General features: G+C 36.7%; 2 long non-coding RNA genes across 2 annotated transcripts in view; one reads left to right on the top strand and one right to left on the bottom strand.

Moving 5' to 3' along the window:
• Nucleotides 1-2,538: 2,538 nt before the first annotated feature.
• LOC111096535 lies at nucleotides 2,539-5,527 on the bottom strand. The gene is made up of 4 exons (XR_005360477.1): nucleotides 5,297-5,527; nucleotides 3,985-4,048; nucleotides 2,874-2,957; nucleotides 2,539-2,606 (listed from the first exon to the last, which is right to left on the bottom strand). It is a non-coding gene; the product is annotated as an uncharacterized LOC111096535 (long non-coding RNA).
• A 6,807-nt stretch (nucleotides 5,528-12,334) lies between these two features.
• LOC119872374 overlaps nucleotides 12,335-26,288 on the top strand; it is a 157,942-nt gene continuing 143,988 nt past the window's right edge. The window contains exon 1 of the long non-coding RNA XR_005360478.1: nucleotides 12,335-12,442. This is a non-coding gene — a long non-coding RNA (uncharacterized LOC119872374). The remainder of the gene's footprint in view (nucleotides 12,443-26,288) is intronic.

Consider the following 26,288-nt stretch of genomic DNA (forward strand, 5'->3'; position numbering starts at 1 on the left):
AAGTCTCCTTGTGTTTTCATTCTTTGGCCAGTGGGAAATCTAGAAATATTTTGCTTAATTTTCCAAGTTATTTCTATAAGTATAACAAACCATTCAACTTGTTATTCTTTTTTTTTTTTGCATTCAATCTTCAATCGTCTTTTCCTATTTCTATTTACTTCATTCAGTTTACCTTTTTATTTTGAGATAGATTTATTTGCAGTTGCAACTGTACAGAGAGATGCCATGTACCCTTTATCCAGTTTCCCCCCTATGATAACATTTTCCAAAACAATAGTACCTATCACATCCAGAATGTGGACATGCACACACGGTGCATATACAGAATGTCTCCATTGGTACACAGAACTCTCATTCTCCCCTTTCTTTTATAGCTACTCCCTTCCCACCCCACCCCTGCCTAACCTCAGAGGATCACTATCTCCTTACTGTTTCCATAATTTTGTCACTTTAAGAGCGTTACTTAAATGGAATTATACAGTAATTTTTCTTTTAAGATGGCCTTTCTTCACTAAGCCAGTTCTCAAAGAGCACATTTCTTTGGAGATCCACTCAGACCGTTGCCTAGATGAGTATTTTGTTGTTTTTTATTGCTGAATAGTATTCCATGAAAGGGATGTACCAAAGTTTCACGCTTTGGTGGAAACCTGAGTTGTTTCCAGTTTGGAGCTATTAACAAATAAAGCTGCTATAAACGCTTGTGTACACCTTTTTGTCTGAACATAGGTCGTTATTTCTTTGGAATAAATGCTCAGGGGTGCAATTTTGGGGTTATACTGTAGTTCTTTATGAAGCTGCTGAATTGTTTTTGAAGAATGGCTGTACCATTTTATTTTCTCAGCAGCATTTTATGAGAGATTCACTTTCTCTTCATCCTCCAGCATTTTGTTGATATGTGTGTATATATATATATATATATATATATATATACACATTATGTATTAGTATTCTCCTTGGAGTATAGTGATATCTTAACTCTCCACTTACTCTCTCCATGGGGAGGAGTACCTTGCTGGTTGGTGAGAAAATTCTGGCTCCTACTTGGCATTCTCTGACACTACCCTAGTTGGATCACCTTATTTCAGCTTCACGAAAGTGGAAGTCCAGGCTCTTCACTTACCCTTTGCTAACAAAGATTGAGGGGAACCACAGTTTTCTTTCTGTGTTGTTTGGCTAGAGTGATTATGTCTAAGACATCTCTGTCTTACTAAGCTGCCTCTTAACTAGTTCTTTGGCTAGAGACAGTAGTTTTCATTGAGGCTTTTCTTTTCTGCTCCTGTCTTTCCAGGTTGCTAGCTTTTTCAGCTCCTGTTTTAGATCTATGAGGCAAAAATAAAAACTCCAAAAAATTACTGTTATGTCATTTTGTGGGTGCTGAGTCATAGTCTATCTTTGTTCTAGCTTTCATAGACTTTTTGTGTTTATTTAATAAATTATTTTTAATGTTTTTAGTTGTTTGTAATGGAAGAAATAGAGAAAAGTGTTTTTATCCCATCTTCCTAGAAGCATAATGTTCATAACCTTTTAATTAAATTAAGAAACAAGGAAGAATGAGTTTTTATATTATTTCTAAAACAAAAATCCTTTTACATAGGCCTAGGCTTTCCAGCTATCGATTTGGCATCATTTCCCTAAGGATCTCTTAACCAGCCATAGCAGTTTCAGTGATGGGTGAGAAAATGCATCCAGCAACAGTGAATTGAATAGTAACCGAATGGTGATAAAATGGGCAACAGTGATGCTTGCATATCACTTCACTATTAATTTGATAATGATTATTTGCTGTTTTGTTGTTGTTTTGTTAATTTTAGACTGTTCATATCCTTAAGAATTATGAAAGAAAGAATTAAAGGATAGGGAGATAGGTCTCTGAAGAGGTATATTTAGAGCACAGAATAACACTTGCCTTCTAAAACAGGAAAAATAAAATAGGATGTTTTTTGATGTAGATATATACTTGTGGGTGGTGGATGAAAAATTTGGAATTCTTGTTATCCCATGTGACAGAAAAATCTTCTTCTTCTCTGAAGTAAAAGTCAAAAACATCTGCTAAACATGAACGTGAGGTACAAATGTCTTAATGAGACTGGGGAAATTTTGGAATAATTTCAGCTGGAATTGCCAAAGGAAGCAAGACAGAGGCAGATTACAGGCTTCTTCGTCATAACCAAGGGCCCAAATGAAGTTGGGGACTACAATCCTATAGTGACATTAATCCACTCAGTTGTTTTTGTTTTTTCCTCAATGTTAATTATGCCAAGTGAAAGGAGAGAAAATAGGCAGTTGGGATGATAAAGAGTTTCAATTTTTGTAGGAGAAATTGGAGAAGATATTAGAATGTGAAAAGGCAATTTATGGAAATTGTTAATAATGTTAAATGCTGCAGAAACATGATGGTTCATGAGGGATTGCCATGCACCTTCTACTGCCCCAAATCATGAGATTTTAAAATGTTCATATTCTCCAAAATGGCAGCAGGATATTTATTAAAGCATGCCACTTACCTCCTATATTCCAAATAACAATACCAAAGCATCTTTTTGTACATCTTTTTATTGATATTCACACATTAAAGAGGGCAATTACTTTCATTTAGACATGTTAGTCTGAAAAAAAAAAGGAATAAAATATTTTGCATACAGAATCTTTCTCGATGTACAAAGGGGTTATATCCTAATAAATCCATCATAAATTGAACCTTAAATATGTTCAGAACCCTCACGTTGGCCTGCAAATGGGCAAAATCATCTAACACAAAGCCTATTTTATCATAAAGTTGAATATCTCATGGAATTTGTTGAATACTATATTGAAAATGGAAAACAAGATGATTGTCTGGATACAGATTGGGTGTTAATGTATCACCTGTTTACCTTTGTGATCCTGTGGCTGACTGGGAGCCAGAATTCGCTGCTGCTGCCCGGGATCATGAGAGTATTATACCTCATATCTCTGACCTGGGAAAAGATCAAAACTCAGAATTCAAAGTGCAGTTTCCACTATATGGGTATCATCTTCTCACTCCCATAAAGTTGAAAAATCAGAAGTTGAACCATTGTATTGTTGGACTGTTCTGTTACTAGTCTTAGCCATGGTTTTCATAATTTAAATCTAATCTTAACTTTATACATTCATAAATAGCATTTAGATTATGATCTTGCTATATTCACCTCAGCTGAGCATCCTCACAAGGCTGTCTTAGAAAGTGCAGGATTTATGCTTGGATGTTCCATACACTGTGTTGAAAAGTTCACGTGTATCACTTAGTATACTCGTTATCATTGTTCTTAGAAATATTTACTGTTCTGTGCTTGAGTAAGCAATTTTACAGGTTTAATAACTTACCTAGGACTGGCATATTTTTAAGTAATAATCACAGTAATCAAACCCTGTCTCTTTGTCTCTGAAGTCAGTGCTCTTCCAACCTTATCCTACCAACTGCCTCTCATTTTGTATTATCATCACATATTATTTTTTAATAATAAAAAATACTTTAGAAAAATCTTGCACCATATTCCACTTCAAGATTCTTCTCAATATTTTTCTTCTATGTTGAGTACTTTACTTGCCTACATTTAAGCATCATCTCCCTAACCCCTGTTCTCCAGTTCCTGTCGTCAGGAGCCAAGGCAACAATATTGAAACCCATGGTTCTATAAACAGAAGTTTAAAAATACTCTTATAGAGTGAAAGGGCTGGGCCTTCACAAATATGTCCAAAGTTGGACATTTATAATCATTTATGACCATTCTCTCCTTAAGAATCCAATACATTCAAATTCAAAGACGAAGTCATTTAAAAAAATAAAGTCATTCTTAAAAAATAATTTCAGATTTCCTTATTTAGAATTCTCTTTTAAGCCTCTAATACATGGTTTTAATTTTCTCCCATGATGGAGTATCAATATTGTCCTTTCAGGGCAGGGTTTATTTTCCAAAGTCTCATTCTTACACACATAATAGCTTATATTTACTAAGATCTTACAATTTGTCAAAAGAGGGACTAATGTGGGGTCACTTAAACTCTTCTGGGCGTGGAATACCCGTAGCTGTAAAAAAATGAGAATGCAACTGTAAGACAACATTTGTTTAAGCATTTATTAAAGTTGTTTATACAAAAATAACTTGGTCTACTGTGGAGCTGTGCTTTGCATCTCTATCTTTTGAACATGAGCCGTCATTGTTAGTGATATCTGAAACTGAGGGGAAAAGTTTGCATTTGTTTCTTCTGAATTCCTTTTTTTTTTTTTTTTTTTTTTTTTTTTTTTTTTTAATGAGCCGGTACTGTGTGCAGGGCCCACTGCTGATAGGAACTGGATAGAATTCTTGAATCATTTAGTTACTGTCTCAATAGGCAAAACTGCCCGGTGGGAGTGATGATTAGGAAAAAAACAACGGAGACAGAACAGTCATGGGAAAACCCAACCCATCCTGGGTCTTTACTCCTGTTGGGCTCTCTTGTCCCTTCAGAGAGCTGGCGCTTTAATCACACAAGCTCTTTGTTGAGTGACAGCCATACTAGAGAGGCAGCCAAGTTGAATGATGCACGAGCCTCCCTCTCATCATGTACCCACAGCATCAACCACAGGAGATACAGTCCTGAGAACGAATAGTATGAACCATGCCTCCCAGGCTGCTAGGTGTTATTTATAAGGAAAAATGAGGTAATTATTTCATGCACACTGGTAGGAAGTGGGGCAGTAAAGAAAGAGAATTGTCACTATAATACACAATTATTTTATGATTTTCTTATTCCTAATTCCATGGATTTTATAATCAAAAAGAAAGATAAATCCAGACTTGCCCCTGAGACACAACTCTGCATTTTGGAAGACGTCTCAGAAAGAAAGAAATTACTGGCTGTATTTATTTTTCCCCATGATGTGCTGACATTGGAGCCACCAATTTTTAAAACATATTATATTACAGATAGAAAGAGGCTGATTCCCTTATTCAGAGATATGAGCAATATGGAAAAACTAACATTTCTATGGAAGGTCATTGAAAATTGAACAGGGCTTTTTTCCCAAGGGAAGAAAGGGAAATGAAATTTTAGGATCAAAAAAGTCTAATTTATGCAGTGATCCTCACATTACACAATATGTAGAAGATAAACAATAACTTTTGACTAAATGCACTTGAAGTTGTGTGAACATCAACGTAGTTTTGTAAATCTGGAGAAAAACATATGATGAACAATTTATAAAAAGTTTTCTTCTTTTAATGAAGCCTACAATAATTACCTTCTCATTGAATGCTTTATCAATAAATTAACACAATGATACTATTGTATTTACCTTCCTGACCTCAATAAATTCATAGCGATTTATATTAATAAACAATTAAAATGTTTATAATATCAAAGGTTGTCTCCCATCTCTTCGGTTCCAATTCACACCGTCTCACTGAGTAAAGAATAAACATAGAGAAAACATACAAGTTAATGTCATTTCAACATGAGTGAATCAGGATTTATAATTATAGTCTGAGGATCAAAAAGCAAAATAAAATGCACACGTGCACACACACTCTTTCATAAGATAGAAACGGGTCAGTTCTTGCTCAAACAAAACAAAAATGGTTTCCGTAGGAACAGGAATTATGTAAAAGCTCTATTTGAGAGTTTCTTTCTGAGCCTCTGCTTGCAGATGAGCTTGCATTGAAAATCAGCTATTGCCTCTTTCAAAGTTGACAGGTACACTCAAGCAGGTAGAGAAAAATGCCAACAGGTAATAGTATGTGCATTGCTCAGGAATGCTTGCACATCAGAAATGATTTGTATCACTCTTTCCCCAAACCGAGCAATCCTTTAAATATAATTGTATTTAAATTAAAAAAAGAAGATAAAAGGAAAATATCTCTGAGCTTTGTTTTCGTCAATACACCTAAGACATGGAGGAGGGGCTCTGAGGTAAATACTTGTGAGTATTGGCTTGAAAGGTTTTCCCTAAAACAAAAGTGGGAAGGCTCTGCATGGTGGCTACGACTATTGTGGTGGCAGGAGGCTTTTGAGTGAAATAAAATCTAACTGGTGGGATAAGTGGAGATTTCGTAGTGCCTTAACTGTAGGGAAGTTAGTGGACATCCGTCAAGCTAGGTTAATGGTGGGTGAATGGAAAATAGTTTAAGGTAATTTCCTAAATGGCAAGCTATAGTAGGTATAGATTTGCATAAATTGCAAAATGCATTAAAAAGCTCTTTTTTTGGCCACATACATGTTTTCTCATGACTTCTTTCGAATCCGTAAGAAAATTAGTAGCTGCAAAATTATATCCATTCATTGTGGACCCTGGGAACTACTTGGGAAGAGCAGTAGAATTAAATGGACTTCTGCGCTTAAGCCAGATTGGCCCATGCTTTTATTTCTTCATGTTTAATTTACCTATTTGCCATGAAGTCAAAAGCACATTTGGTTAAAAAAATGGTAATAATAAAAAATAAAATCAGGGATATTAAGGGAAAAGGAAAGTTTTAGGATAAAGCATAAGATGGTATGGATTTAGGGTAGATGTGTAGCATCCTATATTTACCTAATACTCACTGATTTAAGAGAGCTGTGGCATCCAGTGGGGGATGTGGAGTGCCAGGTGGTGAGAGAGAGAGAGATACTTGACTGGCATGCAGTCCCATATGCATAAACACTGCTTGGATTGAAATCTCAGCCCAACAAAGGGGTTTCAAAGTAGAAATAGGCATTATTTCACTATTTTCCAGAGGAAAATGATATTCAAACTAACTAAGAGATATAATCATCAGTATTTAATGTTAAATATTTTTTCAGCCAGTAGACTGAAGAGTGAATAATATTTATAAAATCACATATTCTTTTTATCTTTCCATATATACCTGGAACTATACAAAATCAATAACAAATGTCTTCTATTTATATATTAACTAGACTAGTGGTGCTTCTACTGATGAAGGTAATATGATAAAGGTGATACAGTAAAGACAAGTGGCACTTTATCATATGTGAGCTCCATCAGGATAGACAATTTTTTCTCTTTTCCTTTTAATAACAGTTTCTTGAGCATTAAAAAAAGGTCTAGTACAGGATGTTTGTTGAGGGTTTACTTTAATTCGACATATAGCATGACTCTACGTATATCTGAAATAAATACTACCATCATTTTCATCTTGCTTTTAGTATTCTATTGCTTTACTACTTCTACCTAGGCTAGGATTTGTGATTTTTATCATGTGTGATCATGTATGTATAAATAGCCTCCTGTGATTGGGTTTGGTTTTTGGCTCCTGGTACTGTTATCAATTCCCAAAGGCAGACACATTGATTTACTTTTTTTTTTGGAGGGGGGTGGAATTCCAAGTTTCTTATAGGGTATCATATAGTCAGGACTTAATAAAGATTCATTGAATGAATTCTTTGAGTGCTAGGAGTATGGAACTCAGGTTCCAAATAGAATCAAATCTTTTTAAGTTCAAACACTGTATATTAAGAATAGTAACTAAAAATATTGGCTTTGAGGTCAAAATTATAGCATTCATCCCCAGGTTTTTGCCGTTTACTAGATGGGCAACAGTGAGCAAGTTAATTAAATTCTATGTCCATTTTTAAAACTTAAATGTTGAATTATAATAATATCTATCTAAAAATCTTGTTGAAGAATAAATGAAAAAAAAATGAAAAAAAAAAGAATAAATGAGGCACTATATGCAAAATTCTTAGACTGGTGCCTGGAAAGTAGTAAAGTGCTCAATTCTGTTAGCTACCACTGCTTCTTTTATCCTTGATGGTACCTGAAAAAAATCCTGGACGTATAATTCCTGTGCTCGGATAAATCTGGCATTAAATCTTTATTTTATTTCTTTCTAGTCACATGACTTTGGAGAGGTTACTAAGCCTTTCTGAGCCTGCTTGCCCTTTGTAAAATAGTATTATCAGTAATGAAAGAAATCCCTATTATATTTTAGGCACACAGTGCTATAATGCTATAATGCTATAATGGTGAGTGCCCATGTTTTCTTTATTTTTCAATTTGGCCATATATCATGCCAGCATTTTTGCCTGTTATAGATGGATAATATGGTGTAAGGTTGAGAATCTGTTCCTCACAGCTATCATATCTTCCCTTAGAGCCAAAGTTGCTACTGGGATCATGGTAGGACTCATTTTTCTAGGACACTGATGTTAATCTGTTTTCATTATGAACCAAGAATTTCAGAAATATCTGGTCTGGGAGTCAAAGTGTTGCCTGCTTGAGAAGACCATTGGAGGATGTCCTCTTTCCTTCCCCTCCCTCCCACGCCCTGTTATGTCTGTCGATCATGAGCATTCAAATATCCATACCATTATTTTCATGGAGGTAATTATTGGACACAACTATCCTAGCTTTTTAAAATCTCAAGTCACTCTTCTCTTCAAAGATTTCTAGACTGGTGAACCTTTCAGAACCTTAATACATCAAAGAAACCTCTTAATACAGAAATGAATGTTCAAAAGCAGACAGAGGGGGAAAAGATTACTGTGAGAAGCCATGTAGGACACAGAGTGGAGCATAATCCATATTAGTCATTGGTGACTAAGCACGAGAGCATTAAGTCTCAATTCCTATCCTGAAAACAAGTAAAGCAATACAAATGAGCTTTAGCACATACACGAAGAACACTTCCGAGAAAAAGGATTTTTCGAATATATAATTAAAATTTGGAAAAATCTCAATCCCCACTTTGACTTTCCCATTTTACAGATTGAGTAACAGTGTCCCAATTCATGGTCCCGTCTAAGGTCACAAACTTAGTTTACTAGTGGGAATTTAACTAGACCTCAGTTCTTGTATTATCTATATTCTTTTTTTAAATTAATTTATTATTACCTATATCCTTAGCAAATTAGGGAAAGGGAAAGGATTGAGAAAGAGATTAGCAGAATTATCACCATGGCCTGACTATCTAAGATGTCCTTCAATGAGCTTTGCTGTTCTTAAATATATCAATTCTTCCTTTCAATCATGGTCAGCCTCTAGTAACCCAGTTCACAGCTTCTCTCTCTCTCTCTCTCTCTCTCTCTTTTACAGCAATTCTCTTTGAAACAATTTATTCAATTGCTCTGCGAAGGCATTGGGCTGTTTGTCTTTAAGCAAAGTTTATTGATATTACTTGTAACTTAATGCTCTATTTCTCTAACTGCTTTGAAGCCAAAGACATAAAGACACATCAATTCTAGATTTTTAAGGACTCCCATTCAAATTTCTGGTTTATTCTTTGGCTCTCTTACCCCTTCTAGTGGATGACCACCATTATACATAGTCTTATTAAGAAGAATAATTTGATTCTATTTTGTGGGGAAATTGCCTGTGCCTTTCTCATTTTTTATTACTTGATGTTTATTTCCATTAAAGAGAAGTACAGTTTTGCTATAACCACACCTCTTAAACAACACTCCAGCTTAAGTGTGCTGGGCTTTATTTATTTATTTATTTTTGGCTTGGTTTTTAATATTATCTTTTAACATTCAGGAATTTTAAAAAATATGTGCTCTCACAAGCTTTTTAAAAAAATCATGATATTGTCTTAATTTTAAATTTTCTTTAAAATTATTAATTGTCTGGGAAGATTGAAAGTATTTCATGACTTTTGTATTCTGCTCTATATCTTATACAGTTCCTTCATATATAATCTAAGTCTTACAATGGCCTATCAAGGTAAACAGGTCAGTCACCGTCTTCTACACTACAGATAAAGAAATTAAATTTAAGAATTAGCTGGGCTTTCCAAAAGCCAAAGAAAAAGAATATTCAAACTCCAGTCTTTCGATTGCATTCCTTATTTGTTTCTAAGCACATTGTTCTAATAAACAAAGGAAATGACAAAGATGCTTTTCAAGAAAAACACCCAACAGTTTAATTTTTGACCTGCAGTTACCATCTTGAGGAAAGCGGCATCATTTCTGGTTATGTATGACATATCTTTGCTGAAGCTTGTCCTTTGCTATTGTGTGTGTGTGTGTGTTTCTCTCAAAAAGGAGAGAAGAAACTCATAAAATGTGGTTAATTCTCACTGTAGTTGAAAGGCAAAGGTTGTAAATCAAGTAACAATAGGGTGCAAATCATTTCACATTGATAATAATAAGGGATGAGCTTAATTATTGAAGAATTACCCACTTCAGAAACAAATTGGTAAGATAGTATGGGGAACCATTTTCCTGTTCTCATAAATAAATTACTGCTTTGAATACCTTGTTTGACACCTAGAAAGGAGAATGGAAGCATTCACTTAATTCTGTGATGTGTGACATTGAGTAGTTGATGAAAGCAGTTTTCACTCTGATTATGAAAGGGTAAGTTTGTTTCAACAGTGGAGCGCTATTTCCTTGGGGAGGTGGATGGGTCATCTTCTTATAATGAGTGATAAACAATGGACTTAAAATGAGACTGCACTTAGAAATATAGTAAACACCAGCATGAGGGGCAGTGGAAACAACTTTGGAAAATAGAATCAGCCTCCAACTATTTAGCAACAGTGGATTAGAGGTACAGATGGTTTATGTGCTAGCTTTATTAATAATTTGGAAGACAAAGTAGATATGAAGTTGGTCAAGTTTACCCATTATACTAAGGTTCTGAAAGTAAATATTTCAGATGATGGTGAGAAACTCCAGATGGAGTATTAGATAGTATGCTCTCAGAAAATGTCAGACAAGCTTAAAATAGTATATGTGGTTAGAAATGGCCTCAGCTATGTATGTGCACATTTTTAACCTTGTGACAGTTCAATCAGTCCCTGTAGGGGCTAAAGCCAAATAGGTGTTTAAAGTGTGGCAATAATGGGAAATAAAAGTACTTTGATAGAAACTCATAATCCAAATGACAGCTGCCATTATCCCATGATGTCACTTCTTTTTTTTTTTTAATTTTTATTTATTTATGATAGTCACAGAGAGAGAGAGAGGTGCAGAGACACAGGCAGAGGGGGAAGCAGGCTCCATGCACCGGGAGCCCGATGTGGGATTCAATCCTGGGTCTCCAGGATCGCGCCCTGGGCCAAAGGCAGGCGCCAAACCGCTGCACCACCCAGGGATCCCCATGATCTCACTTCTTAAAAGGAGTGCCCTCCTTTGCTTGTGAGTATTCCAGAGAGAGTAGGTGTTTCAAGATAAGAGGAATACATAATGCTAAAAGATGGTTGCAAGCCAAATACAAACCATTTGTAAACATCATAGTTATTTAGTGAGAGCAAGCATCCTTGATTGAGATATTATGTTCAAAACAATGGGAGGAATATTTTTTATCCTATTATCTTCAATATTTGACCAAAGAATACCTAATTCAAACTAAAATTAAATTATTTGATTAAAAAATTATAGGCCCTCTACCATGAAATAAAAATTTGAGAGGAATTTAGCACCACAATTATCAACTATGTTTATTCTACTTAAACATACTTGATTAGATGATCACCTCTATTTGAAAATATCAGTCAAATGTGGGTTTAAGAAATGTCTCTCATACACACAGAATTACAGTTAGTACATTGACCCCTTATATTTTCATGTGCCTGTCTTCTCTCAGGCATTCAACCAACTTGTCTGGAGAAATTGCTATTTAACTGTGTACACAGGCTCAGATATGGATAAATTCTATAAACAGCATTGGTAATGTAGTGTGTGTCAGACCCTGCATTTGGTTCTGAAAATATAAGACTAGGTTCTTGCCCTTTGAGAAATCTTCAGATCATAAGATGCTTAATCATATTTCAGTGTAATACAATAAATGTTCCAAGAGACATAGATGTTTTAAGATGCTTTGGAAACCCAGAGATTATACCACTTAACTCATTCTGAAGTAAAAGAAGGGAAAATTTTTTTGAGGGGTGAGTTAAAATTTAAAATATGAATTGGGTATTTCACATGAGAAGTAGATAAGTATGTCTATGTGAACTCCATGATGTGAAGAATGATGCAATGTTACATAACTCCAAATGGAATTTATATTCCATTTATGTATTATATTATGAAAGTGTAAAATGTACATCTATGTGTATGTGTGTGTATCTGTAGATCTATAGAGGTGTGTGTGTGTGTGTGTGTGTGTGTGTGTGGTGTGACCTAGGAGGGTAATAGAGGCTTCTAAGATATAGTTTTGTCATTTATGGAGGGCAAAAAACTTAAAAAATAGTTTGGACCCTCCATGATAAATGTTCTTTCTTCTAAACACACTCCGCAAATTTGAATCCTGGGAGCCTTAACAGGCTTGTTCTATCTCATCTTGACTGCTGTGAAATAGTCTCAGACCTGACACGTGGAAAATATCAAAAAGTCTCTTTGGCTCATTTCAGGATGAAGGTCACATCCATATTAATTGCCCTTATAGTGAAGCCTTCCTGGAGGCCACCTGTCAGCACATCTGGAGCTCATGTTGCTGCTGCTTCCAACACGGCACCATTTCCATCCCCGCTCTGACTTCAAAGACCCATCAAGGTTGATGGTAAGGACCTGGGAAGGGACACAGCCGAGATTTACTGGCCCAGACTCAGGTCTCTCCTCGAATACTAATCTTCCCTTTTCTCAGTTTCAGGACCTAGCCAAAGAGAGGTCATTTAAATTTGATATTTTTGAAAATGCCCTTTGGACAGATACTTACTGGGGGAAAAATGTTATTTGATTTCCCAGGTTTCACTCAGGTTTTAGTTTTTTAAACATGAATCAAAATGATCTGTTTTACATACCAATGAAATAAACACCATTCCTTCAGGGAGCCCACCATGCATTTGGGTTCAGTGTTAACATTGCGACTTTAGTCTTTCAATGAATCATGTAGGAATAAAGAAATAATACATATGGGAGTGTTACTGAGTATTATACGCCCCTTTCTGAAACCCAAACTCAGACCCAGCAAGATGAAGTATCTATTGAATTCTAAGAGACAAATGAATATCCCAGGACAGAGTCACATCTCCCTAACTTGAGTCTGTGGGAGACCAAAGGAGTTTTCGTTGGAGTTCTCTTAGAGGATTAATTCCTTCTCCAAATGGCTAAACCCATTGCATTGTTGATTGTCTTTGATCACTTATTTCAAGCTCACTGTTAATGCATGTGATGTGGGGAAGAAGGGAATAGTCCTTGAGGAAAAAAAGAATGTGGGAAACATGAGTAGTCAAGTAAGGAGATTTTCTTGCTCCAAGATTTCTTATAGTTTTTGATGTCTGAACCTCAAAAGGTACGTTTTGGAGAAACATTTCCTTGTTTTATTTTGCTAAATTACCTGTTTTTTATCTGTTTCATAACTAAATTATTTCATAGAACATGCTTTAGGAAATCTACTTAGCCTCTGATATTCAAATAGATTCTTTTCATGCGGTTCTCGGTGCCTATTAACAACCTTCTGGAGACAGCATCACTAAGTCTATTATTACCCTGAGGCCAGTATTGATTGTTCAATGTCCAACACTGTCTTAAGCCCAAATTTTGCCTTTTTTTTTTAAACAACATTCCCTTAATTATGGACAGTCTGTGGCCTACATGGTCCACTGACTGAAGGTCTTATGTTTATATTATGTTGAGGAGACAGTTCATGAAGAGAAGAGAATAGTATTCTGAATGGTGCTCAATTGCCATGAAGAAAAATAAAGAAAAGTAATCAGTGAAAAGAGTGAGAGATGAGTTACTATTTCATATGACGAAGCCAGAAATTGTTCCTCTAATGAAGTGATGTTTGGACAGAAACATATCAGAAGTATATAATGAAATGCTGATAATAGGTAGCAGTAGATTAGGTTGGCCTCGAGGTAACTTTATTATTAAAGTGAAACATTATTATTGTTTTTCAGGACCACCATTAGGATCTATTTAAGAATTGCAGTACAGGTATATGATTATTTTCATAGTCAAGTTCACTTATCTGGAAAGTCAAGTTCACTTATCTTCACTTATCTTATAAATACTTTTTTTCCCTCTTTAAAGACATACTAAATTATTAACAAAATGCTAATTAGTACCACTCTGATTTTCATTCAGTGGAGTTATAAATCTATACTTAAGCAATTCTTAAAAAAAAAAAAAAAAAGGATTTCTCAATTCCATGTATGCTTTTCTAAATACTCTAAGAAAAGTCAAAGTTTGATTGCATGATTTCTTCCATAGGACAGGTTTTTTTCTCTGAATCAGAATCATGGGTTTCTACCTTGCTAAAATGATATATGCATTATTGAAGAAAATTAGTATTACTTTATTTTTCTCCCTATGGAAATCCCTATAGTCCACATCTGTTCTATTACGATTTTTCTTTTATTTTGAACATTCTCATATTTTAAAGTCATAATAGTAATAAAAAGAACAGTAAGAACAGCTTAGTTTACTTTGTAGGTGACATTACTGTTTTGTATATACCTCTCGTCGAAGTAACTCCTATAATAAACCCATAATCAATATATTCTTGAACAATGACCATGTGCTGTTGCTGTCCATAGTGCTGAGATTACAGAGCGCTATAGACACTATAGGACCCTTCTTTCATGGAGTTTCTATTCTAGAGTAGACAGATGGTAACCGGTCACATGAAGTACTACTGAATTTTTTCTTCTCTACATGAGGAGACTGAGGCAAGTTGAACTTAGGTTTGCGTCACTTTAACGCCTGTTATGTCATTTCTGCATCTTAAAAAGGAAAATAGAGGGATGCCTCAGTGGCTTAGTCAGTTAAGCATATAATTCTTGATTTTGGCTCAGGTCATGATCTCAAGAGCCTGAGATGGAGCCTCACACAGGGATCTGCGCTGAGTGTGGAACCTGCTTCAGACTCTCTTCCTTTCCCTTGGCCCCTCCCCTGACCCTCTCTCTCGAATAAATAAATAAAGTCTTTAAAAAAAGGGGGGGGGAGTAGAAAGACTCATAAGTAAGCTGAGAGCTCATTTAAGTATTGGCCCCATTGTGTGAATAAAGGCATGATACCAAGTTCTAGAATAAGAAGTTTTCATAAGTCACTGGTTCCCCAGCTTTAGTTTGGAAAATATCACTTGAGGTACTGGTTTAAAATAAAGATGGAGACGCCTGGGTGGCTCAGTGGTTGAGCGTCTGACTTTGGCTCAAGGCGTGATCCTAGGGTCCCCGGATTGAGTTCCACATTGGGCTCCCTGCAAGATCCTGTTTCTCCTCCCTCTGCCTGTGTCTCTTCCTCTCTGTGTATGTCTCTCATGAATAAATAAATAAAATCTTTTAAACAATAAACAAAAAATAAAGATGTCTCGGCTCCATATTCAGACTGGAGTTCTGTCATAATCTGCATTTTTAATAAGGATCTCAGGTGATTCTGATGCAGATGGCTTATGAGGCAAACTTTGTGAAATGTATTTGATAATAGTAAGGTCTGCGCGTTCTAAGGCAGACAGTCCGTAATTAAACTAATGGGTCCATCAGACAAGACAGGCGTGAACAGGGCCATGGAAGTACAGCATCACAGAGAGCTCATCAGAATGAGTTAGAAGCACTGAAAAGGTAACAACCTTGACCTTGGCCTTTTCTTTTTTTAAAAAAATCTCAGACAGTGGTAGCTGATTTCTATCTGTTAGTCTCTGTCTGATGTCTAGTCACCAAGGTGCAGGTGCTGTAGATTCCAGTGTGTTTCCTCCCTCAGGGGGAGCCTCAGGCTCTGCTCAGCAGAGATACACTCATCGGAAGCCAGGAACAATCCTCGTCCCCAAACTGGAGAAGAGGTCCTGACCACACTACTTTTAATATCAATGGCCACAGATTAATTTTAAATGAAGTATAAATCATCCTGCTTTTGTTATTCAACTCTAAAGGCAGAGGTTTTAAATTATTGCAAGCTTTGAAGACAGTGGCATATACAAAAATAACAAACATCCAGGATTTTCAGAAAAAAGCATTATAATGATCCTTTTAAACTCATTTGAGATATAGCTCCTACATCTAAATATATTATTTAGTATATTACATCAAACCAAAAATCTTTTTCTTTGGCTTATAAAATATTCTTTGTTGCTTTTATTCTAAAGGGAAAAAGTCAGAAGTAGGAAACATTGAAAACAACTTGAAAGACCATGCTAACGTCTCTTTTGCAGGTAAATAGTGACTTATTCATAACGTCCAGGTTTTGTGATAACAGGCCAGAGCAAATTTTTTTTTTTTGTATAAAATTTGAAATGATATTCAATTACCCTGTTTTTAGGAGGCAAGTGGATTTTTAAATTTAAGTAGTTTCTTTTATTGGCCTTTTGTCTTTGTGTAGTTTGAGAAAAATGGTTGTTTTTTTTTGTTTTTGTTTTTGTTTTTTTTTCCTATCTCCTGAGAGGGCATTATCTCTAGAAACCATTCATTTCAAGATCCTTTGTCTTGCTTCCTAAGAGCTCCTTTTAAAGACATTAGGGGGGTGAGTGTTGAAGATGAATCTACTTAGAATCTCAAAGCTCACAGAGGTCACCTTTTCCATTATCAGTGTCTAAGGGTCTGGTCTATCAACAAGTTAATCTAAATGAATGAATCCTCTTAGTGAGTTAATACAATTTTAACTGGGATTCACTTCTTAAAAATAATGTTCCTGCTCTTGGGTGCCTGGCTCAGCTGGTAGAGAGTGTGACTCCTGATCTCAGGGTCTTCAGTTTGAGCCCCACAGTGGGCATGAAGCCTATTTTAAAAATAATAATGTTCCTGCTTTTGTTGTCTAATATGTTTAATGATTAAAATTATAAGAATTTCAAATTTTGGCAGATTGGCTGGTGTGTTGGGGGGAGCCCCCATCTCATCATGTAATTTACATTTCATTTCACTGTCAAGATTAGGAAATGGTTCTTTGTAAGTGTCCAGCACCTGATTTTTCTTAAGGACTTAACAAAACCTTAAGCAGTATATTTTCAGTGATTTGAAGGGAAAGAAGAAGTTTTAATCATTCCATCTCATCTGTGATTCACCTGTTCTTTAAAAAATAATTAAGGTACTTTCCATACTCTCTGGTAATTACAGTTTTTTGTATCTTTCTTTCCTACTTTGTCTTTCAATTATGAACTTATTGGGAATTTTGTCACACAACTTTATCTCATAGATGCTTTTTTTATTAAGAAAAAAAAAGATTGTTTATTCATGAGAAACAGAGAGAGAGAGGCAGAGACACAGGCAGAGGGAGAAGCAGTCTCCAAGCAGGAAGCTGGATACAGGACTTGATCTCAGGATCCCGGGATCAGGCCCCGAGCCAAAGGCAGATGCTCAACCGCTGAGCCACCCAGGCGTCCCCATAGGTATTTCCTGAATGAATGGATGGGTGAATTAATAGGACATTTAGTTTATGATTACACAGAATGCATTTCTCAATAGCAGGAAGCAAGGGGGCAAATCCACAGGAAAGGCAGACTTCTTGGGACGCAGTCAGGAGACTGGCTGAGAGCACGTCCAGTTACCTCCCCTGCTTTCACTGCAGGTGGAAAGGCCTCTAGAAAAATCCCGTGTGTGTGCCATCATGAGGCCAGAGCTGCAATTACAGGCCTTCAACTTAGTAACTGTTTGACCTTGGACGAGGTACTTTAATCACTTTACTTAGGATCCCTTACTTTAAAAACAGGTCTTTGAAGTAGCTTCCCTAGATTTAGGTGATCATGAAAGGCATACACATTCTGCTTGAACGGTTTAGACCTTCTCCCCAAATAGCCAGTTACCCTAAATCCTGTGGTCTGGAAGGAGGGTAATGATTTTGTTTTAAAACTTTGCTTTCCTATTTCCTGAGTATCTGTCTAGAAGCCCTGCAATTCACTCAGGCTTAACTTACAAAGTGGCAGATTTCTCCCTTCAGGGCAAACACATCAGCTGCTGTGTTTACAAAAGCAGGGAAGGCATATTCCTCTTTCTCTTTTAAAGTTTATTCATGCCTCCATGTGCTCAAGGAGGCGTGACTAAGCTGCATGGCAAGAGGAAGTCTCAGGAAGTAGAAGTCTTTTAATAGCTATAGAGCCTAGTTCTAGCAATACAGATTGATTAAAGTGGCACAGCTCTTATAATTTATTTTGTGCATATAAAGGTAGTTTTTACATATAAAAATGGAACCTTCCCTCTATCGGGCAGCATCCAGGCACATTTTCACATTATTTAGTTGCATAAGAGCTGAACTGAGAATCAGGAACTGTGGGATTGGTTTATGTCTCTGACTTGTTTTTCTGACCTTGACTTACCCCATGACTGGCTATGGGGGCGGGGGGGGGGGGGGTGGAGAAAAGCATAACAGACACTGTATATGCTTAATAATCACCAAGCGTGTACCATTTTCACCTCCATCACAAAAACGGGGGCAGGGGGACCCCCACAGTCTAATTTTACTCCTCTAGCAGCTCTTACTCTGATTTAAACTCCAAAAGCCCAAAGGGCAATAGCTTTATTATTTTTTTGCGGGGGGTAATAGCTTTAAAACATAAACTTGGGGACCCCTGGGTGGCTCAGCAGTTTAACACCTGCCTTCGGCCCAGGGTGTGATCCTGGAGACCCGGGGTTCAAGTCCCACATCGGGCTCCCTCCTGCATGAAGCCTGCTTCTCCCTCTGCCTGTGTCTCTCCCTCTCCCTCTGTGTCTCTCATGAATAAATAAATGAAACCTAAAAAAAAAAAAAAAAAAAAAAAAAAAAAAAAACTTGGTCATGCCTCAAACTTTCTGATAATTCTGGCTCTGCACTGTTGGTGAGAGCAACTAAGTCGTAGGCATGGCCTTCAAAGCTCTGCACAAATCTTGCTTCAGCCTGCCTTTGACGTGGGCCCTGACCTTACTATCCCATCTCTTACCCTCCCGCCCTCTCTGATCTACCCTCTGCACAGGTATGTGAACTGCCCTCTGCCCAGGAAACACACCTAGCATTTTTCCTCCATACTCTCTTTACTGAGGCTGTTTCTTCAACTTAGAATGTTCTTCTTCCCTTTTTTTACTCCCCTTTTCTATGGGATGACCGAGGAACACTCTTCTCTATTTCTTTCTCTAACATTCCTCTCCTTACCCAGAGATACATGCTCTCTTGCCCATACATATGCTGCCATCAGAGTATGTACATGTCTATATTGCTATATTTAACTCGTAGCACGGTGACTTTAACTGCATGTTTCCCCTGCTTGCCTTTGAGATCTCTGAAATCGGGACTATCCTTTGCTTATTTTTAGATTTCTTGTACCTTCTACAGGTCTTGTGTGTACTTAGTGACCACTAAATATTTGGTGGATGATATTGCATCTCTGGCAAAAAAAAAAAAAAGAACTTTTATGTTGTTTTCTGTTTATTTTTGACAGAATTGAGACAATGGAACTGGTTTGAGATAATTATGACTCCAACAAAAACTGCAATTTTTTCATTGTGAAGTAAACATAGTTTTAATACTAATATGTACCTTTAGTGAGTTTTTACTATGTATTGACACTATGTTAAAAATTTTTAGTACTATTAACTCAATTCGTTTATTATATCTTGAAGGTGGGTATTGTCTCCATTTACAGGTAGGAGAATGAAGCTAAGAGAAGGCAAATTCCTTGATAAATGTATCAGAGCTAATCTATGTCATAGCTGGGATTTGAATTCAAGCTTATTTGGCTCCAACCCATATGACTTAGAGTCCTTCAGAATTTCTTACTATTCTTTACCCCCTACATCCAATCCATTCAGAAGTCTTGTTGATGTGACACCCTTCCATTAAGTCCCAAATTCATATGCTTTTCCCATCCCCATTTTGGCCCTCGCTACCCTCATTTCTTACCTGGACTATGAAAGTCACTTCTTCATGGATCTACCTGTGGTTACTCTTGTCCTTTACCTCATACTTCATTCTTGACCCATTTCCAGAAACTTTTTTTTTTTAATCACACATATTACCACATAACCTTCTGCTTAAAGCTTTCTAATGGCTTCCTGTTGAGTTTAGGCTAAACTCCAGGGTGCTTGGGATGACCTCTGTAATCTGGCCCAGGCATCCTTTCAGACTTCATGCCATATAAGCCTACTTTCACACAGAATTCTCCAGGCGCACAGACCTTTTGTTTGTTTCTCAAATCCTCCAACCTTATTCTTATCTCAGGGCATTTGCACCTGCTGTGCTGTTTTCTTGTAAAGTTCTTCTAGATAATTTCATGACTGGATCTTACTAATCATTTAGATATCAGGCTTCTCAGCTGTAATATTAGGAATCCATAATCTCCATTACTTTACCATTTACTATTTTTTCCAGCTTCCTGACACTTATGGCTTTTTGAAACCATCTTATTTCCCCCATAAGAATAAAATCTCAGGATGGTTGAGATATTGTCAGTTCTCTTCACTGCTATTATCCCAAACCTAGTCAAAGTACATATTTCAAAGTATTTCATGCCATTGGTAAGTAAAGTTATAGGGGAATGCATAATTAATTCCCACTTATAGTTTTCAAGCTGAGTATCACTCATCTGATTTGGACTTCTGAAACAGTTTCCTCAAGTCAATGCTGTCTTAGAAAATAAAATCGAACAGATTTGATCTAAAATTCTGGTTCTACCAATTGTTGGGCTTGTGACATTGGGTTCTTTGATTCAATCTCTTCATCAGCACACTTCTTAAAGCATAGTACTACCAAATGACTGGCACACTATCTGGCACTCAATACATCAGAGCTATTTTTGTGTTTAAATGTCACATGAAAGATTCAGACAAGAAATACCATGGGTGCCTGGGTGTCACAGTCGGGTTAAGTGTCTGACTCTTGGTTTTAGCTTAAGTCATGATCTCAGGATCATGAGATCAAGCTCTGTGTCAGGCTCCAGTCTCAGTATGGAGTCTGCTTGAGATTCTCTCTTCCTCTCCCACTGGTACTCTTCCTCTAAAATAAGTAAATCCATCAAAATCCTACAGGAAAACACAGGCAGCAGCCTCTTTTACCTCAACTACAGCAGCTTCTTGCTAGACCTGTCTCCAAAGGCAAGGGAAGCAGAAGCAAAAATGAACAATTGGGATATCATCAAGATAAAAAGCCTCTGAACAGTCAAAACTAAAAGGCAACCTACAGAATGGGAGAAGATACTTGGAAATGACATATCAGGCTGGTATCCAAGATCTATAAAGAACTTATCAAACTCAACATCCAAGAAAACAAATAATCTAGTCAAGAAATGGGCAGAAGACCTGAACATACATTTCTCCAAAGAAGACATACAAATGGCCAACCAGACACATGAAAAGATGCTCCAAGTCAGTTGCCATCAGGGAAATACAAAACCACATCAAAACCACATTGAGATACCATCTCACACCAGTGAAAATGGTGAAATTTAACAAGACAGAAAACAACAAATGTTGGAAAGGATGTAGAGAAAGGGGAACCCTCTTGCACTGTTGGTGGGAATGTGAGCTGGTGCAACCACTCTGAAGAACAGTGTGTAGCTTCCTCAAGATGTTAAAAATAGATCTGCCCTACGACCCAGCAATTGCACTACTAGGCATTTACCCAAAGGATACAGACGCAGTGAAACACCGGGCACCTACACCTCAAAGTTTATAGCAACAATGTCCACAATAACCAAACTGTGGAAGGAGCCATGATGTCCTTCGACAGATGAATGGATAAAGAAGATGTGGTCTATATATACACTGGAATACTACTCAGCCATCAGAAAGGATGACTATTTACCATTTACATTGACATGGATGGATCTGTAGGGTATTATGCTGAGAGAAATAAATCAATCAGAGAAAGACAATTATCATGATTTCACTTATATGTGGAATATAAGAAACAGCATATTGATATGCAGAGGATCATAGGGGAAGGGAAGGAAAACTGAATGGGAATTCGTCAGAGAGGGAGAAAAATCATGAGTGCCTCTTTTAAAAAAATATATTTTATTTATTTATTCATGGGAAACACACAGAAAGAGACAGCTGGGAGCCTGATGTGGGACTCAGTCCCAGGACCCTGGGATCATGACCTGAGCCAAAGGCAGATCTCAACCACTGAGCCACCCAGGTGCCTTTTAATGAGAGTGTCTTAGGAAACAAACTGAAGGTTGCTGGAGGAGAGGTGGGTGGTTGGGAGATGGGGTACCTAGGTGATGGGCATGAAGGAGGGCACATGATATGAGGAGTATTGGGTGCTATAGGCAACTGATAAATTATTGAACTCTACATCTGAAACAAATGATGTAGTGTATGTTGTTGACTAACTGAATTTAAATAGGAAAAAATATACATAAATACATAAATAAACAATCTGTATGGAAAAAAAAAGGAAAATATATACCAAAGACTAGTCCTAGAAAGATAGTCAAAGAAGGCTCAGTGAAGTAGAGGTACAAATTAGGTTGGAAGGATGTCAAAACAGATGGAATGAGAAATTTTAAGTAGTGAGAACTACTAATAAGCACACTCATGTGGGAATAAAAAGCTTGTTTTCTGCATTAAGGGTAGAGAAGTTTTCTCCAGATTGGAAGAGTTTATTAGAGTAGTAACATAAAAGAGCTTTGTGGGCAAGATGGGGAAAAATGTATTGTAAAACCAGGGAGACTTCATTCTCATGCTTAATCTACAACTTGAGAATTTGTTTATGTGCTTTCTCCATAAAACAGGTAATGGTAACTTGAATTCTGAATTTTGCTGTATCATATTAATTTTCTTCCTGGATTAGCATTAATAAACTATGTTGTATTATTGTTTACATGTTAGTAAATAACTGATTTTAAGTATAATTTATGAATTATAAACTATTAAAAGATATCACATATATATGTATTATTTAGTGTGTGTCAACCTGTACATGTTTACTGTGCAAGGGTAAGAGATGGGTTATAGTTACTAAGGGGACATAAATTTTGAATATGTAAATCCAAGACTAGATCTCTTGAATAAATATTCAGATTCAATTACAGCTAATTCTTGGTTATCTTGGACACCCGTTCATACAGTATCCATGGCTACTGTTTTACTTTTGGACTCTGGTCAGGTATCATTAAACACAACTTGTGACTTGTTTGCATTTTAAAGAAAGAATATTAATTAACAGGATCTGTTGTTTTATATACTTAGTTCCTCTTTTTTCCCTCCTCATTAAGAAATAAAATAGAAATAATGGTTTTAGTTGTGTGTGTGTGTGTTTTTTTAATAAGATATTTGGATTAAGATTTTTGGCCATTAGTTTGGGGAGTAGAAAAGGAGTAACCAGAGTTGAGACTCCCTAGGTGCCAAATACTGAGGTAGTGGGTACTTTCCCACATTATTTTAATTTAGCTTTCAAAGCTCGGATGATGTGAACATACCCAATACTTAAACAGACAAACAAACAAACAAAAACAAAACAAAACATAATGAGTGTTTCTTCTATAGATCCTTCAGAACCAAGGATCCATAGAAGGCTTTCAGGTTTTTTTTTTTTTTTTTTTTTTTCTACTCTGAATGATTTCTACCATTCAGGCAATGTACCAATTTAAACATTTTTTAGAAACCTCTATTGCAAAGTAATACTCTTTTGGTGGGTGGGGGGAGAGAAAGAAAGAAAGAAATTGACCCTGAAACAAGTGATTATTCCAGACGAGATCGGCACGTTCAGGGCGGTGTGGCCGTTGGCGACGAGTGGTTATTCCAAAGACATCAGAGATGTGAAAATATCAGGGTTAAAATACACTTAGGAAGAGGATTTTGAGAAGGAGTGTGGAGGGATGTAGTCAGAACAGATAGAGGGAGCTGCTGATTCTACCTGTGACTTATGTCCCTGCATCAGATCAATATCCTGATTGAGAATAAAGATTTATTAGGTTGGATGATGGCTAATTTGCTGCAAAAAGAACCCATAAACATAGTGGGTGCATTGCAATAGGAATTTGCTTCTTATTTTTAAAATTTTGTTCTATAAGGATTTCAGAGATCCAGGTTCCTTATTTGCTCAGGAATTTTCCACATCTGCTGGGTTGCAGTTTTGCTGTTGCTGCACCTGTGTTCCAGACTATAGGAAAAGGGGAAAATGGAGACCAGGGCAAACCACTTCCCTGGAAGCACCTGAGGTGTCAGTTGCATTTATTATTGTTGTTTCATTCCATGGGTGAGAATTGTCATTTGACGTCCCGAGCTGTAGAGTTGTAAGAGAGACTAGGAATTGTTAGACTAACCGCGTGGCCGTATGTCCCACTGAAACTTAATTTGCACGAAGGAAGGAGCTGATAGATTTAGGGTCATAATCTGTGGCCAAAGGGTTGATATTTCTCCCACTGATTTATAAACACAAGGAATTTCTAGCAGGCACCAAGGAGTAATGCCTAAGTATTTCTTAATTTTTTTTAAATTTTTATTTATTTATGATAGTCACACACAGAGAGAGAGAGGCAGAGACACAGGCAGAGGGAGAAGCAGGCTCCATGCACCGGGAGCCTGACGTGGGATTCGATCCCGGGTCTTCAGGATCGCGCCCTGGGCCAAAGGCAGGTGCCAAACTGCTGCGCCACCCAGGGATCCCTATTTCTTAATTTTTAAGAGACAAGCTTGCCTCAAGATGTTTCTGGCATGTATGACCAATCTCTACATAAACTTAATATTCAAAATTCTCTTTTATTTTAGTAAAAATCATGTCACTGAAAAGAATTTGTCCTCTTCTGCTTCTCTTTATCCAAGGTCATATTTCACTTTATGTGATTCCTGGTATATAGTGTGCTCCAGTAATTCTCTAATATCTGAAGGTCTATGGCCAGTTTCCCCAACCTCATCTGATACGTGTTGGCAACTATTCCTATTCTTGCCCCCACTGCTTGCATAGTCAAGCCATGCACATGTACAACTGGCTAATTGCCATGCCCATGACAATAGTCAAGCCATGCACAATTGGCTAATTGCTTTCATTTGACCAATTGCTTCTGCAGAGCCAGAGTCAGAGACATAAAAGCCGTGGGTTCTCTTCGGAAGGATAAAATTGTTTTTTTGAAAACAGGTATTAATTATAGTAGAGAACAATCTCAAGCCTTTAATCTGATTTTATTCCAATTTTGCAATTGCCTACTTATAATTCTATGTAAGTAATATTGCATAATACTCGTACATGGTGATAGAAATGTTAGTTGAAAATATCTGTGCAATTTTTCGTTTTTTATAGTCATTTCATATGTAGCCAACTCTAAATTTTAGCATAAGGAAGTTTTCTTCTAAAAGGTATCTTAAAATAAATGTGACACATGCAATTCAGCCACTGCAGAAGTAGTGCGATGGAAAATACTCTTCTGCTATCCCAGACACTCAGCTGTACAACATAAGTAATTTCAATAGTTTGGTGGTTTTCAATGCAGACATGTTTCAATCATTGATATGCAAACCGATTATCTTTAATGAAATGCAGGAACACGCCACTGTCATTATTCTGTACCTTACTTCATTTTTTTCTTTTTGCTTAATCACGCATATTCTAATACAGTTAGATGGAACTCATTTTTACCCTAAGGACTGCACTATTATTTTATGTATAGATACACCATCATTGATGTAACTAGTCCCTATTGATTGTTTTTAATAGTTACTCTTCTGTATAGATCTGCCATTTACATCCCATGCAGAAGTTTTTCTCTACATGTGTAAATAGACTTGTAGGAGAGATTCTTAGAAGAATTATTGCTACAAAGTTTCCTTTTATTCTTTATTTTGTTGTTGCTGTTCACTTGGATTTCCAAAAACCTAAAGTAATATGATAAGATATATATAATGTTGTGTGTGCACATCTACCTATCATCTATGCATGTATGTATGCATCTATCTATTTATCTATCTGTCATCTATCTACATAAGGTTTATCCTGTTATTGATCTCTACATTCTGGCCTAGGACAAAGTGCTTCCACCATCCATCATACCCTTTGGTAAGCCAGTTATGTCTGATTGCTCCCAGGGGGATGGTTTCCTCCTAGAGATTCCTTTTTTTCTTTTAAGATGTATTTATTTACTTGGGGGTGGGGAGGGTGGAGGGGTGGGCAAAGGAAGAGGGAGAGAGAGAAATCTCAAGCAGACTCTGCTGATGCAGAGCCTGATGCAGGGCTAAATCTCGCGACCCTGAGATCATGACCTGAGCTAAAACTAAGAGTCAGGTGCTTAACTGACTGAGCCACCCAGGCGCGTCCACAGATTCCTTTAAAACAATCTCTTATTCCTGAAACATGCAGCTGTTTATAGTTTTATTTGCCTATGTCTGGACCTAGCCTCATTTTTCAATTTTAGCTCTGAGTTCTGTCCTTGTCATTTTCACTCTCCATAACAGTGTTTTCTTTTAAATAAGAGAGTGAGAATAAGTTCTTTGTAGTTCTTCAATATAATCCCATTTTTGTTTTGATCTAAAATAACCCTTGCAGTCATCCTATATTTTCAGCAAGTATAC

This window comes from Canis lupus, chromosome 6 (assembly GCF_011100685.1).
Source record: "Canis lupus familiaris isolate Mischka breed German Shepherd chromosome 6, alternate assembly UU_Cfam_GSD_1.0, whole genome shotgun sequence".
Lineage (NCBI taxonomy): Eukaryota > Metazoa > Chordata > Mammalia > Carnivora > Canidae > Canis > Canis lupus.